The sequence below is a fragment of the Falco rusticolus genome, chromosome 2, assembly GCF_015220075.1.
Source record: "Falco rusticolus isolate bFalRus1 chromosome 2, bFalRus1.pri, whole genome shotgun sequence".
Lineage (NCBI taxonomy): Eukaryota > Metazoa > Chordata > Aves > Falconiformes > Falconidae > Falco > Falco rusticolus.
The window spans coordinates 72966673-72980071 of record NC_051188.1 but is presented as its reverse complement, the minus strand read 5'-3'; the positions used below and the strand labels follow the sequence as shown (position 1 = coordinate 72980071).

At 39.1% G+C, this 13399-nt stretch overlaps 1 long non-coding RNA gene across 1 annotated transcript; it reads right to left on the bottom strand.

Moving 5' to 3' along the window:
- Positions 1-201: 201 nt before the first annotated feature.
- On the bottom strand, positions 202-4124 carry LOC119142611. The gene is made up of 3 exons (XR_005102350.1): positions 3748-4124; positions 2040-2165; positions 202-1693 (listed from the first exon to the last, which is right to left on the bottom strand). It is a non-coding gene; the product is annotated as an uncharacterized LOC119142611 (long non-coding RNA).
- Between the last annotated feature and the right edge of the window lie 9275 nt (positions 4125-13399).

Genomic DNA, 13399 nt, shown 5'->3' with positions numbered 1-13399 from the left:
AAATACAACATAAAGTAAGATTCAAACATATTAAATTGCTTAATGAAAACACAAGAGAAAAAGAGTGAGTAGAAAATACGGTTTCCTTTATTGAGAAAAATTCCTTTTCAAGTGCTTAATCAATAATAAGGTTCATATTTCCTGACTTGAGATATTTTTTACATTTAGTTTTTTAGAAAATTATTAAATATCTCTAATGAATATAGATTGTCATTTTTTTGCAGCCCAGCCTGGCAGCATCCTGGATAGATTGTTCTCTGCTTACTCGGTTTCCCTTCTGCAGCTGACTGTTCCAAGTAATGCATTTCATAATTTCATTTCAGATCATTCTTGTCACTGAATTCTATTGCATAAATGTAAATACACATTTGCAAATGCACCTGGGGAAGAGGAAATCCTGTAGGATCATGCTGCTGGTAATCTGGAGATGAGTCAAATCAACATTTGTTACCACTTAATGTTTTTATGTTCTTGCACTGCAGAGCAGATTTAGGCTGTAAGAATGTTGTAGTCAAACCACCAATATTCCTGTTTCCATATTCTTTGACTCTAATTCACCGTCCACAGATTATTTAAAAATATCTGGAGTCTAGTGACCAGGATGTAAGAATGTAAGACTCCCAACAGTGTGTGAGGCTTTAAACCCGCCTACTTCACCATCTTCTGCCCAAGTGAGTATCTGTTGTACGGTACGCCTCTGAACCTTCTCACACCACAGGGTGGAATATCAGAATTATCACTTAAAGTAACTGTCACCCATGGAAAGCTATGGAGCACTCATCTTCTCTCAGGATCCTGTGGGAACTTTATATTTCCCACTCAGCATGGTCAGATTTCTCCCAGTTATGGGACTGCAAGCACCCAGTGCAGTACAGTGTATTTGGGTAAAACCCAAACCTCTGCATGTAGTTCCCAAATTACAAGGAGGAGGGGGGAAAGTCATGGCAAATCTGTAAGATGACCTTAGCTGTGGTACCAGCAGGTTTGGAGCCTCCATGGTGCTGGCAGTCTTGCAGGATGCAGCTTCTGTGGCACAGGGACCTATGGAGATCATTGAGACAGAACAGAAAATTCCCAGTGCCTAGGGAAGATGGGATGGAGAAGGAGGCCCAAGGTGTCTGCAGCGATGGTGCAGGAAAAGAGATGTGGTTTGAGGAGTTCTAAGAGGTAGGTGTGTAGATAGGCAGTAGTCAGGTGTGTGGGAGACAAGAAGTCCCAGCAGGAGTACCTTCTGGGGCAGCGGTGGTGGGCACAGAGAGGGAAAGGTGCCGGTGGCTTTTAGCCATATGAAGATGTCAAAAAATTTGATTGCTCCTGGACTAGCCCATTTCTTCTCTATTTGTTCTACGATCTGACGTCAAGACAGCAATCTGGTTCCTACACATATGTGAGAACTGCTGTTTTGGATAGCAGGTATCCAAAAAATTAGTTCAGGGCCAGAAGACAAAACAGAGAACTTCTGAAAGGTGGAAGTCCTTCTGGATTGGGACCTGATTGCCAGCTGGGAGGCTTCCATGGCATCTATGCTTAGGTTGGAAATAACAATGTGCCGAGTGTGGTGCCTGGTTCAAGCTGCGGCCATGGCCCAAAGGCAGGCAGGTCAGGAGGGCTGGAGCACCCTATGGACTGCACATGCCATGCAGCGCTGGATACAGGGGAGGAGCAGCTCCTGGCGATGCTTTGGACGATTGCGCTGGGGGGAAGGAAGTCACAGAAAGGGGTCAGGCAGGCAGACAGTAATACACCATAGTGTATTGACAGAATCTTATTTACATATCCAAGTTAAATTTGGCTAGTTTCTAAGGAGTATCAATATAGGCAGTATGCACCCATCACCTGGAGCATCATCTCCTTCCGTTATAAACCTCTAATGATGGTTTATGAACAGAAATGCGGTCAAGCTAGAAATAACCTGTCACGCAAAATGCTGACATGTCCAAATACCAACAGTATCCGAGATATATTTTTTCTCATTAAAATATTGTATTTGTTTTTCTCAAAGGAAGTAGAAGTCATAAGAAAAATCAACATTAAATTACCTAATCTTTCTCATTTTCATTTTTAATTCCCCCAGCATGGGGCTGGGATAGCTCTGCTCCTTTGCACCGACTGCCATGACAACCAACAGATCCATCAGGTATCTGCATAGCCATTCGGCTTTTTACCTGGGGAAAAATGTACGCACCAAACGCTCAGACTCTTTTTAAACCTATTAAAAATAAATTACTAATATGATATGACCTAGATAGCTGAATGTAATGTATCATAACATCCCAATATATAAAAAAATCACACCCCTAAGTGTAAAGGCATTTATATACATTATGGAGACTAAGTAAAGTTGCTACGAGTACACCACTTGTATTATGTTTTAAGACAAGCTTTCTTTAAATGAAATGCTTTCAAAGTGAAAAATTTTTGTATGGTATTCGAGACGTGAGGTACTAATTCTATGCTATAAATACACATGTCCACGAACAGACAGTGTAGTTGAAGCACTTTGAACATATGTACTTTTATAAATTATACACACGGCAAATCTGGATAATTAGTATCCCCAAACAAAAATGTTTTTCAAGTTGCCCTTAGAGCTCTAGATTTCGCACCTTAATGGAACCAAAAGTGCACAGGTAAAATACCACAACTTTTAGCAGTATTCGTCTATGAAACAAGCTGTAGTTACATACACGTTCAAACACAAGTAAGCAAAACAAAGATATATGAATTCTTGCCACTAGCCATTACACAAACACCACTCATGAATAGGAGCACCTAACTCAACTGCTGGTCTTGCATTTCTCTTTCATCTTGCATTTAATTGATATATGCTAGAAATGTTATGCAATACCAATGTGCAGTTTGCATTTGATGTGCAAACACCTACAATATATCCAGATTTACTGCTTGTCCTTCTAAATTATGTTATCATTTTCACAGATAATGTATAAAAATGTCCTAATGTTTTCCTTAAGAAGCACCATCATTCTGGCAGCCTGCCTTTACAGAAAAACATAATATTGGCATCTGAAAAATGATAAAAAGCTGTAAGACCAAACCTGACACTCTTGAGCTGACTCAAGGCTTTCATTTAGCACACCTTTATCTCAGCCAAATTTAAAGGAATGCATTTCTTGGTAATAGAGGGAAAAGGCCTAGTACTTGCACCCTATGACCTAGGTAAAGAAATTGCTTTAATGATGAAGGTTTTGGGGTTACCTGGCTGATTTTAACTTTATTCAGTTTAATTCTCCTCTTCTCTAAGCAGTATCATCTCATTCTACTGCAGTTTCCTCAAACATCTTTCCACTTTTCTTCTCTCATATCAATGAATTCCTAAAACCTTTATTTTGTATTTGATTTTATTTTCTTCCCTTAAATGTCTTTCCAAACACTTAATCGCTTTTTCAGTTTCCCAGATAACATCCAGAGATGCTCAAACATTAATGGCTTTGGTTCTAGCTACTGACCAGCCATATAAATCTGATCACACACAATCCTCTTTTTGAAAATTGGGCTCAACTCTGTCCCAAACTTCAATACAAAATCTGTTTGAAATCCACTGACTTAAAGCAGCGTGCCACTAAAAATGCAGTTGTTGATGCAAAACAAACACTTCCATGACCCTAATGTTTTGACACATTTGAATCTGTCAGGAAGTCAAAACAAATGAATTTCGTTTGTAGCTGGGAGACAGATAAAATTCATTTGGGTGGAGGTTTCCCCATAAACTGATTCCATTAGACTCACCACTGCCTTTCATCTGGTACCACACTCATTCATCTTTTGCTCAGAAACAGGAAGAGGAGGCTGCTTCTTCTGCCATCCCTGATTCAGACCACATGAGCTCCACTGAAGATGCACAAATTGGCTTCAGGCTGCAATTGGGCCCACAGGAGCTGGTGAAATTACTGTTTCTCTGCTGAGACCAAACACCACTCACAGAAGCGCAGCAGAAAGATGTACTGTAGGAAAACACAAACTGCTTGTACATGTTGTCTATAATCTATTAAGTTCTTATTCCTCTGCTTCGTGACAGTCTAAGTGGGGAAAAAATAGATAAAAAGTTAACTAACATGTGAAAATACTCCTCAAGGTCACCCCAATTACTTATTGGTGAGACTTTTTTTTTTTTTTTTTGGTTTGCAGTTGTTGCAAGAGAATTCCTTTCACTGAAGTATCCCCTGGCTGCAGGAAAACCTGTTAACTGGAATTGAATATCAAGACTACCAGGTATGCACAGCTGCACTACAGAAATTATGTTATCTGATCAACTCTTGCATGTTATTCCACTTTTTTAAAGTTTAAATGAGTGTTGGAAAGAGATTTAGAGATTTGAGACAAAAAATATGTAAAAACAAAAGCATCAAATAATCCCTGCTGAAGGTATTTCTTACAAAAAAAGAGAACCAGAGAAATGAAGGCCTATATATGACCCAGGGCTAAGTGTACTCAGCTATCTATGAAATATATGTACATTTCTATGAGCAGAAAGAAAAGAGTGAGAAATGTGTTCTCAGCAAATGAGGAAGACTAACTGAATGATGTACAAGCACCACTTGTCACAGCCCTTGGAGACCCAAGCCAAACAGATCACTGTTCATATGAGAACAGGCAGGTAAATAGACATTCCAGGAGATAATAAGCAAAAGCAAACAATGACAGTAAGTGATGTCAAGGGTAGAGAAATCAGCTGCACGACATGCACAGACAGAGGTACCAAGTTCTGGGAATTCTGTGTTTTGGGACTAACTGGGAGCTATTTTGCTGAACTAGTGGCTACTGGCTCTGGACTGGTGTTACCTTTATAGGCTGGCAACGTTGTTGAAAACCAGTTTTGGGGTTCAGTTGGAGGTGTTGGCAAAAACTGACATGTAGGTAATGTAGAGTCCTCTTCTGGCTGCCAGCTACCTGCTGCCAAACTCCTGCCAGCCCATACAGCTCCAGCTCTGCATACAGTAGTAACTATGGTATCTCTACAACAAATCCTTTCCAGTTCTTCAGCACCTGGCAAAATACTTGCTTCTCCTTCATGTGCACAGTGCTAAAGTTACAAACAGAAGTTACTTTAACTTATTCAACATGCTGTCCCCTCTCCTACGTTGCCGTTGCACTGGATTGCCCTAAGCCCAGGATCACTCTGCATTTCCCAGCTGGTCAGCCATTGGAGTTAGGCCAGGCTTCAAGCCCTGTTTTACACCTGCTCCTTTAGATAAGACAACCTTGTGAGGATAACATGAAAATAACTGAATAAGAATCTCCTCGCCCTCCTTTGGACACACAAAACTGGACTTTTGATCAGAACAATTCCAGGGAGAGGACACCTCAGGGACTGTTTCAGTGTGTGAGAAGTCCTGAGCCAGGCTCTTGGAAGCACATGAAGGGACAGATGCACCAGCCAAGCTTCCCAAACCTTTCAGTCCCAGGTGGACATCAAAGGAATCCAAGGCACTGTTGTGCCATGTTTGCATTTCAAACACCGACCACATGTATCCCACTCCCTTCTTCAGTGAATGCAGCCCACAGGAAACCAAGATATTGACAGAGCTGTTCTCTTGCACTACAGCAGGCCAACGTTAAGAGCTTCTCTGTCTCTTACCTTCAGCAAAGCATTCAGTTTACCAGCAAGAACCCTCATTCCGGTTCAAGTAAGGGAAAAAGGCAGCTTGCTCTGGTATTTGCTGAGTACAATGTATGTGTGAGAAAGAAAAGTGTGTCCGTTTCTGCTGCATTTAAGGATATAAACTTTGGCATCTGAATTTTCTTCCTCCATCAGCCCAATGCTGCTTTTAAACATGTTGTTTTCTGGCTGTCTTCATTTTCAGTGCACTATTTCTGTCACTCTCACCATCACAAGAATCAATAGATACTAATACCATGACATGGGTGGGGGTGTTAGCCTTGCAATAACTTCTGGAGACACAGACATGTGGTTTATTAATTTATGATATATCTTTGATGGCTTTTTTCCCCTTTGCCCTCTTATCTCTTCCATGGCCTCATGCTAAGACTGCACAGCCCTGTATAATGCACACCTTTGTTTTACTTAGGTCAAGTGATCAGGAACAAGTTTTCTGTTCCTACAAATATAAAATCACCTATGCTAGATATTACACTAACTTGTACAAGCTCTAGGAATGACAAAACTTGCTCCCTGGTTTGTGAGACAGATATGTATGTGATAACATTTCTGCTCAAAAATTGAACTAAAACCACTATGACATTGAGAGTTTTGCCACATGGAAAATGGAAGATTACTAGTTCCCCAGTGAGTGTCAGTTCTTTCTCCTAGCCCTGGAAGAAGCCAACAAAAATGCTGAGAAACTATTTACAACCATATTTACAGTATTTTATTCTGCCTTACAGCACAATGCAGTTAGAAGCAGGGGGGATACACATAACTCTATTACCTTCTTACATGATAAAACAGATGGACCAAAAAGGCAAAAATCAAAGAAGATATGTTACTTGACTTTCACGTAGTAATATTTCATGAGCAACAGTTTCTGACATTCAGAAGTATGGACCTTCCTGTCACAAATGTCTGTGTAAATGAAACCAGCTTATACCAGGAACCACTGACCAGGAACACCTGCTACTCCTAACAGCAATCCCTGTTGTATATGCAGTTTACTGACCTATTCCATAAACTGCATTTATTTCTGTTTATCAGTGTTGTTTATGTGAAACTAATTAAAAACATCAAGATCATTGTTTCATAGTCACTAATATATAGACAACAGAAATGTCATTTTAATGACGTGTTAAATAAAACACTGGTTTGCTTTTTCAGCTCTGGCTGCCTAAATCTGCACTTACCGTAAGGGTACAGGATCAGGCAGACTTGTCAGTACTGCATACCAGTGACAATGAATATAGTCAACCTCTGAGCTGCCACCAGCAACAACAAAGGACACAGAATGACAACAAGCCTTCCACATAAATACCCGTTTTATTTTTGCTGAAATCTAGATTTCTTGTTTCATAGCAATTTTATAGACTAGACTTCATATGCATTACATTACAGGAAGCATTTATGATGCAAGAATGTTGTTACACTCCCTTTTATAGTTGTATTATGAAATAGTGCAAAATGAAAGGAAAACACTGCTTCAGCAGCCCACTGAGGCAGCACTGTACTTCAGGAGAAAAAAATAGTCCAGACCTCTGTACCATTCAAAAATCTTTCCTCTGCACAATCGCAGGTTTCATTTAGATATTCAGAGTAAGATATACTCTGCTGTAAGAGACATAGATGCCATTTGTTACTGGGAGAAAAGTCTTTTATGAATGCTTGTATAAGACAGCTTTATGTGCTCTGACATATCATTTACCTGATCTGCCATAAATATATTGCTTCTTCAACTACCTTGAAAACAGCAACAAAAACTAGAGGCACAGTCAGTCAGTCACGAGAGTACACACTTGTTACTGCCTCACTAGTCGCTGGAAGGCTGAAGTTTCTGTTAAACAGAAAATAATTAAAGCAACAGATTGGAATTGCTAATTTTAACTCTGCCTAGCCCATCCCAAATAATACCAAATTTCCCTTGTGATTTGGAAATTACTACACATTTTAAGTGAATGAAAAAGGTGGTGAAATGTTACAAGGAGACAGAGAGGCAGGCACATGCCTTTTTATATGATAGAAGAATATTTATACCATGTCATTATCATTTGAGAAAGAGAGATATCTACCTGATGCATTGGTTTTGATTAAGGAGAGAGGGTTTTCTTCCTTCAGTGGATAGATAACATGGATATACACATATTTTTCTTAATTTACAGCTGCAAATACAGTTGCAAGTCTTCTCCTCATACTTTGTGATGCAATTTATAAGTTCAAATACAGAAAGAGCAAGTCTAATATTTCCAGTAAATGTTCAGGAATTTTGTAGTGCTGATGACATAACATATCGCTACAAATATGACTTAGAGTCACTGCAGCGGCAGTACGGGAGACACAATATGTGCACAGCCTCCAGCATGTGCAGGTGCCGAAGAGGAGAAGCAGCACAAAAATCCTTTCCCTTTTGTATGTTCTCGTTGTTCCCATTTCCTAAAAGACAGGATTAGGTATGTGCCAGTTACACCAGCTCCTGCAAGGTAGGGAAACAAAATAGATCCTTTAGCTGCAGCAGTAACAGAAAATTCTTGATATTTTTCTTAGAGAAACATTTTGGAAGAGCTGTCTTGCAACTGAGATCAGGTTGTATGTGAGGTTAATACAAGTTTCCACCTGTGTTAAGAAATGAAGATTCATGCGAAATGGAAAATAATGTTCTTAATTCCCTTCCAAAATAAAATTCACCTGAGAAGACTTCAGAGACTCTAGACAAGGACTACTGCTTCACTCCTTTAATATGGCTAGAAGTATCCCATCTTGTTTCTACAGCATGAGGAGGAACAGGTACCACGGTAACACACACAGATCCTTTACATCTTAAGTTATTTAGAACAAATGAATTTGAGGCTTCCTTATGCATCCTCAGAGGAGTTGTCAAAGGAGTTCAATATTCACAGTTATGTATTTTTAAGCAAAACATTTAAAATTGTATCAGTAGCATACCAGCTGATGGGTGTTTTATGCCCTGTTCATATAAAAGCCCGTTCAACTGACTGTGTTTCAGCCTTCGGGGATAGTAGGAAGGGAGGCTTTAGCTGATGAACTGCACAGAGTTACTACTGAGGAATCCCTGTGCACACCTCTAGCAATGTAATTTTCATGATCTTTCTTCAGCAGAAAACAACATGGTTATTAGAGAATATAAGAAAGTTTCCCAAAGCCTAATAGGCTTTTCCTTTCTACATCTAGCAGTAACATGCCCACAGTAAGCCTTTGTACTTGACTATGGACCCACCAGTATGGGTTTGGTCTACTTACACTTTTTATGTCCCAAGAAGATGCTTTGAAAGTCCTACCCTGTACAACATCATCTAAAGCTCAAAACCCAAGAGTTTTCACCTGCTACTTGATTTTTCCTATTCACTTTCTCCAACCAGAATCTCCCTTCCCATCAGGAAAGGCTAGCCAGTCCTCCATCACACATACGTACTACTCTCAGCTGAACTGTGTCTTTGGCAATCAGATTGTGGTAAATAAAAGGTACGGCCTAAGAGGAGTCTGCTTTGGTTCTTTCTTGCTTGTGAAGCAGAGAAGAAGGAAATGTGTTTCTTCTCCCTTTGTAAGACCCAGGTACCAAAAGAAATTATTAAGTGTGGAAATTCTATATGTACCAATCTGATATACTTTCTAAGAACGATTATACTGTAATACACTTATGTAACTCAATTACATGATTTGGTTTATCTTTTTAGGTTTATTTCTTTCTCCCTGATGGCAAGCTAATCATTACACTCTGCACTTATGCAAAGCCACCTCTTGGACAAATTGTGCTTGAGAATTTTACCAAATGATGACCATATTTTAATAAAGCCTATGATCCAACAGACAACAAAAGTACACAGGAAAAGCTCTGCTGGAGCCAGGCTCTCTCCGGGCTTTTCAGCTGTTTCTGTATGTGAAACAATTAGTACATGTGTACATATTCATGTACAGGAGAGAACAAGTTCAGATTTAACTATCAATATGCCATATGTGCATACCACATTATGCACTTTGTTGTTAATAAAAAAAGCTAATAAACAATGCTTTGTGAGTTTACTTTTCATTAGAAAAGATCAATAAACACAAGTGCTGGCTTTCCTCAACATAACTTATTCTACCCACTGAAAATTTTCACTGTTTATCAGTTTAAAATTGATCACTCTTTTCTTGTTTACTGTTGCAATAACAGCTCTGCAGCTGAAAGAGAAGTGTTTTATTCTTATAAATAAAAGGAACAGAGTCATATTCACGTTAAGACATTTCCCTTGTATTGTAGAGTTATAAAAATGGAGGAGGAAACTGTTGAAGGGAGGGGGCTGCCACTCTGTAAATTTCTATTAAATGGAAGAAACAATTCCAGGGAGTATGGCTACCCAGTTCTGGCAGTCTCTGCCTGCTTTTATTCCACTTACATTTTACTGAATGAAACTGTCTTTTACTACACCTGCATCTCTATTGGTCCTGCTAAAGCAGTATCCTGCTAGCTGCAACATCAAGCTTCACTGAGATCCTTGATAGCTGAGGGTGTTCAACATCTCACTTAGATTCTGATCTAAAATATACTGAGATAACTGATGCACTCTTCTTACATTTCACATCACAGTTCTGTGGGCAGGCCCTTTTTCCACTAAGTGGTCTGTTAACACTTTACACCATTTGCACACTTGACTCTTCAGAAACTGTGTTGTTGACATGTGTGTAGGAAATTCCCTTATACCTGAGGTGTACACAACGGCATGCTGCTAGCTAAGACCATGGCCCCTTAATGTCAGAGATGACTACTTCCAGCAGTATTGATGGGAGCCAGAATGGATCCTTTGGTCAGCATACCATGACCCACAAAACCGACAGTATTTGTAAGATGCTAACGTTGGAAACTTCAGAAGGAACAAAAGATATGTATGGGCTGGCACAGTCATAAAAAAAATATCACCTACTCAAGTGAGCTCCCTCCAGCTGTCCCTCTCCAAAAGTATGTCTTCTCTTTGTGGAGTTTTCTAAATATCTTGGTAAAACAGCAGCAAATTTAAGAACAGCATTAGAAAGGGCAGTCCCCTACTATTAAGCATTTCATGCTTATTTTCCTTGAGTCCAGCAGGGGTCATATGAGGGACAGGGACTTTTTTGATACTTTTTAACCTCCGTTCCCTCACTTCTCCAGGGGCACAACCACAGGGGACAAGGTGGGAGCTCGAATAACTCCAAGGAGGCTGGCTCATCCCCTTGGCTGCCATCCATGATGCGGAGTGGTAAAATGTGCACCATCCCTTCGCCAGCATACAAGCCTTGCTGCAATTTGGCTCTAATGATGCCAGCCCAGGACCTCAGGGACGTGGAATTCCACACTGGCATGCTGCTCTAGCCAAGTACCTTGTCTTCCTGTTCCATCTGTGTAGTATTTTTCCCATGGTGAAATACAATAGGGCTGAGCTTACTGCCTTGCCCGTTGGGAACTCCTGACTATTGAATGCTTGATGTCATAATCTTAACACTATGTGGAAAAAAGGGGTTTATATTTAAAAGGTCTTCCCAAAAGTATTTAGGTAGGCCAGTATCTTATCTAAATGACGTATTTCCTTCACCCTACTATGCAGCAGTCATTAGGCTGCACTTTCAAGCAGTGTTTTACCATTTAAGTGATTTGCTTGCATTAAGCTGACACGCACATGCATGGCCTTTAACTGTTTACCTCTGGCCTTCTGCATCCTTGGTTTGGCCTTGCAAGCGCAAGCTGGTACCTGGCCTCAGCTCCCTTTGAGTTCAGCTCAGAGCTGAGGATCTCCAGCATCTTACAAAAGACACACAGTGCAAATCACCCATAGGCCCTTCGTATAACCCTCATCCTTCTTTGTTGCCTGTACCTCCTGGCCCCTCTGTTCTTAAGGTGATACCTCTGAAGGGAAAGGAAAGTCTTCTATTATATCTCGACGCATTCACAATATATGTGTAGTTCTGCTTAACACTCATCTCTGCCTCACTGATGTTTTACTGCATGACCTCTATTTTGCTATTTTCCAGCAGTCCACAGTCCTTCCAAGTTAGTTAAAAAAATGAATCTCCTCTCTACAGTCCAGGTTTTACTTCCCTTTCCCAGATCTTAGGACTTAATCATCAAATTTCTACAGAAGGCCTACCCCATGAAAATTTATTCCCAAACACTGAGGCATAAGTTTGCTTTGAAACATCAAGTGCACTTATTTTTTTTTATATTTATTTTGATATTATTTTATATAATTTATTTTAATTTTAATAATCACTTGGTTTAATTTTCTGCATTGTATATATTTTCTTTTTGTTCCCATCATCCAAGTAGTTGTTTAACAGTTAGCTATAAATTTGCATTTGTTTGATCTCAGGTGTATTTCTGCCTAAAGAATTAATGGTGCTTTTGATAATATATACTCCAAAGGTATATTGTTCTGAACAACTCTTTTGACCTACTTGTTTCCATAATGTTTGAGGTTTCTGTCAATGTGATTTCTCTTTATCATTTTTCTTCCTTTCCTTTTACCAGAGGCTGATTTTTTTCTAACATCCTATTTCATTTCAGTTCAGTAAAACTCCCTTTATTTTTTAATTTTCTTAGGTTATTGAAGTCCCCAGATTCCAAAAACATTAATTTTACATTTTGTCAAATAGAAGGAAGTTCAGTAGATTTAAATAGAACCAGACTGAATAATCTTACCTATGTAATGTCCTTTTTCGTTCACTTTGAAAAATTCACCAACCGTGGATGAAATTCTTGTTCCTGTGATAGGTTGAAAAGAAAATTAAAGTAAGTCTTATTTCATTAGACTTGAAATATAAAACTCTTTGTCACTTTTCAAAAAAATTAAAATTATTCAAATCTCTATGTAAGTAACATGCAGACACTTCTGATCCATCTAGTAGGAATTTTATTTTACAAAGACCCCAATCTTGCCATCCCATCTGAACAGAAAAGCCCTTTCACTTCCACTGAAAGCCAGTGAATCTGTTAGGCACTAGGCTTACATAGGTGTTCTGGCACTTAAAAATACAGGCAGGTGCATAGCAAGACCTTTAAAAATGTACAGAAAGTGAATTCCCACTGAAATAATTTAATTTCAGCTCATTTCATTGTCTTTAACACAACCTGTTATTCTTAAACATGCCAACATTTTGTTTTACAAACAAAATCCAAGAATTAAGATTTCTGTCCCATGGAACAAGAAAAGGTTGCTTTGGGGCAGATTCAGGCCATGAGTTCTAAAGGGCCTATGAATTTGGAGGAAAATAATTCATCTCTGTGGACTCTGACACACGTTCAAATATGTACCGAGTACCACATCATTGTTTCTGCTTCCTAACAATACTGAGTGCACATGCTCACAAAGCAGCAAAAGGACTAATTTCACATCTGTACATACAATCCTTGCACCAACAGAGAATGAAGGCTGTGATTGCTAATTTCAGGTTTTTTAAAAAGAGGCTATTTTGTTGAAAGGCAGAAGAATTCCATAGTCAATGTAACATGCTTTTAATTATTACACAGCATTACAAATACACCAAAAAGGCAATGTTCAGATTCATGTTATTACACTTAGTTTGGAGATTTGCTTTCCAGGTTGAATGTCAGAGATGACTGCATTTGGCTTCAAGAGTAACACTTTCAAATTACTTCTCATAGAATAACAGAAAAGTTTCACGAAGTTCTAGCCAATACTGGATCCAGCTCAGAACTGGTGCTGCTTAGAATTAAAATATATTTGAAAGTTTGGTTGCATATGGTACCATCTATTCTAACTAGACAGATTATAAATGGTACTACTAAAA